We start from the raw sequence: 4000 nt of genomic DNA, 5'->3' as shown, positions 1-4000 counted from the left end.
TATATTGAGTCTTTGCCCAGGACTATGTTTTTTGGAACATTCAGTTTCTTAACTCTATCTAAAACAGAAGGCCTCGTATGTGAATAAACAATTCCAGATGGTGGCACCTGGGCTCATCCAGCCTGCCAAGGTCTTTCCAGCAGTGCCCTGTGTCACAGTTACTTAGGACTACAGTGGTCACCATCACTTTCCCAGTAAAAAGTTTGGCAAACTTTTCTATTCCAGGTTTGGCCAACTACAGCCAGTTGGACACATCCAGCGCTTACCATGTGATCTTATAAAGTGTTATTAAAACACACCCTCATCTTTGTTTTTCTTAAGTATCCTTCATAGATACTTTTTTGCTATAATGGCACAGCTGAGTAGGTACAACATAAATCATAGGAATCACAAAGATGCAATATTTACTACTTTGTTCTTACTGACAAGGTTAGCCAGTGCCCGCTCTGTGTTATGAAAGGGCATTAGGACTTGGTGGGCAGTTATTTATGGACAAAATGTGAGCCCTTTGAAGTCAGAAGTCTGAGCCAAGAACTGAAGAACAGCTCTATATTTCTATGCAAAAGCAAGTAATTGATAACCACTGTTTTCCTTGCCACTCAGAGACCTTTAAATCTTACACTTAATTTCTCTACTATGCTATGAATTATTGCTAATGCCAGAAGTCTGAACAGTGAATTATATGCAAAAGTGCTTTAAAAAAGACAAAGACAGAAAATACACTTCAAGGAATTCTGTAGTGGGAGCAAGAGAAATGGGCTTGAGCACCACGGCAGATAAGAAAAAAACTGTTATCAAAGGAAAAAGACTAGGATTTGAAACTCATATTGGAAACACGGTGGAGGAGTAGAGATTTAAGATGAGACTAGAAAAATAGATGAGTTGGGCACTTCTAAGGCTTCAGCCTACAATTTCTCTCCTTTCAGATAAGACTAGAATATATAAAGGACAATATTAAGGCAAGCTTATGAAAGGATTGGGACATAATACAAAGATTCCCTACTTTGTGAGATTGGCAGGATCTTTTCGCGTCAAAGACTACCATGCCCAGCTAGGCAACCAGATAATTCCAAAAATAAAGGGGAGTCTCTCTAAGTAAGGTATAAATTAATGTACGAGCTAGATTAAAATTTGTTCTTACTTTGTTTCAACAACAACGTGGGAGCAATAAATCTGAGATATGAACTGTTCTCCTACATAAATTAAAAAAATAGAAATCTGAAGTGAAAAAAACATGTAGACCTTTCTCCAAAAATGAAAATTGCAATAAAGACCGCTAATCATTGGACATTATTTTTTATGTTCTTAAATATGTCTTGGATAAATATTTAACTATATACTCAAATAAATACTGATAGGCTCAATCCTGTTATTAGCCATTAATTCAAATATAATTAGATTAAAAAAAAAACAAAGGAGAAGACAAATGTCTTCAATTTAATGGTGAATGTCGTTAACTTGGAGTTTGACTATAGAAGAAACTAGTGTTATTGTTGCTTTTGTGTGTGCATATCCTGATTGTACACGAAACTCTTTTCCACAAAACACTATTCACCACATCAAGGAATAGAAGTTGCCTAAGCAGATGTGCATTTGAACTATAATGAGAAATGACAAATTCATATTATTTTAAATAAAAAATACAAAATCATAGAGTGCAGCAGGCCTTGTGTTTTGTATGCTTCTTTTGAGACCGTATTTAGATGCAAAATAGATGGTAAAATTTGTTTTAAATGAATTGTCCACTAAAGTTACTTGATTCCTACAATTCTAAGACTCTGAGCACATGAAAGTTTTGTTCATTAAAGATATGTAAGTAATCACGATAACATTGGTATCTAGGCATTATCACCAACCTCACAACAAAACATATTAGAAATCAGCTTAATCAACTTATCCAGGGAGCGTAAAAGCATTGCCTGCCCCAGGGGAAGGAGCGCTAGATTTCTTATGACCTTCTCAGTTCTGTCATATGCTGCCTTTCTGCTGATGGTCTAAGGGAGAAAATATCCCATATCAGGAGGTTGGTGATTCTTGCTGAGGTTCTCTAACACCCCTGACCTATAGGTTAATAAACTTAGTTTCATCCCGGAGAAGTCACTCATCACAATAGATAGAAAAAAAAAAAAAAAAGTGAACGATTTAACAAGATTAAACTTCACTATTTTTTGATGAAAAAATTCAAATCTCTCTTTAATGACTGATTTTTTAAATTACAATAAACCACATCCCTAAAAAGACAATCACAAAGTATCTACTCAGCATATGAATTGTACAAAGGGGACAATGCACCTGTTTTCAGGCTCTCTCTTTCCCAGGATAGGATGTCCTCCCTGCAGGCCGGGGTATCCTTATTCTCACTGTCCTTTAGAGGGTGCTAGCTGAGCAGTGGCCAGTTTTAAATATGTTTCTCCCCATTTTTGTCTCCATTCTCAAACCACTGCTCTCTTCTATACTTACCGCCTACCTATGGCTTTAACATGCCCTATTTAGGTGCATTGTAAGCCTTAGTCCTTGGAAGGATACCATTCTCCAGGACTTGGGATAATTCTCATCATAGCTGGTCCATCTCACTCACTGGGCTTAGTTTATACTGTTTTAAGTCAGAGAGAGTAAACTTAATATTTGACCCAAGAGAAGAAAAGGAGCAGCCAGAGGAGGATCAAGAGGAGAAGGGAAGGGAGAAAAAAGCTAGAGGTCAAAGGGGAGGGGGGCAAAGAAAAAAGTCCTTTTTGTGGGGAATGCTGGGAAGTGGCCCTTAAGGAGAATAAATGCTTATTTGAGTACATTTAACCAGCCAGTCCCAAAACAGAAGAAAAATGCTAAAGAAATGGTTTGCCAATACTAGAGTTCCAAGTCCACGTAGTTAGGGGAAAACCCTGAATTAGAAACTTAGAGAGCATTTTTATATTATGACATAGTGCTCTGTGGAACTGGTATATGGGGCTGGTGCCCTACTCCTTGAGCCACAGGCACCGCCTCAAAAGATTTTTTAAATAATCTCACCTCTTTCATTGCTCATTCATTCAACAGATGTGTACTGCAGGCTGCTCTATTCCAATCCTGCTCTAGACACTGCAGACACAGAGTTGGAGAGCAGAGGTAAAGTCTCTGTCCTCTGAAATTTGCCATCTAGTGAAGAGAAATGAGTGACAGAGGACAATGCTAACCACTTGCATATATTGCAAGTTCTTTTAATTCAAGTAAGAATAACATTATGGAGTGCTGGCATGTGTGTTTAATTGTTTTTATATTGTCCTTTGTTAATAAAATTAGAATCAGGTGAGCCTGTATAAAATGGGCCTCCTGAAGTCGGAGTAGAAAGTTAGGAAAGCAATGGAAATTTTCTTTGTTGATTACATATTTATGACAACTTGGCAAATTTTTAAGGTTGTTACAAATTACCAAAAAAAAAAAAAGACCTAAAAGTTTCCACCTGTTGAGATCGGTCACAACTGCTAATGTTTTTGAAACTGTTTTAGAAGACAGAGTTCCGCAGACTTGCTCAGTGGAGAGCCAGGTAATAAATACTTTTGGCTTTGCAAGCCAAGAGACAAAACTGAGGATATTATGTACATACTTATCTCTCTAGAGATGAAACAGTTCATACATTTTTATCAATGAAATTCAAAATACTAATAATAATCAAGTTTTTTTTTTTTTTTTTTTTTGTAATACAGGTCTGCTTATGAGGGAAAGATCACATTTCACCAAGTAGGAGATGATCAACAGTCCTCCCTTTCATCAAAATCTATTGCAAATGTCCATCTGCAATGGTTATTTGTAATGATAGATTAGATACGTCATCCTAAAAATGCTTTTTTACATAGATCCTACCTAATACTGATGTCCAATTCTTTTAATTAAACACATTCATCTCTTGAAGGCATTTATAGAATGTTACTCGATATTTGCCTTTGAGCACTCATTATGTCATGTATTAACACTTCCAGTTGGAAATTTTTAGGTGGATGCTTCTAAATGACTTACTTTAAAATGG

Source organism: Nycticebus coucang, chromosome 6 (assembly GCF_027406575.1).
Source record: "Nycticebus coucang isolate mNycCou1 chromosome 6, mNycCou1.pri, whole genome shotgun sequence".
Lineage (NCBI taxonomy): Eukaryota > Metazoa > Chordata > Mammalia > Primates > Lorisidae > Nycticebus > Nycticebus coucang.
The sequence above is the reverse complement of the archived record's forward strand: the minus strand, read 5'-3'. Positions refer to the sequence as shown.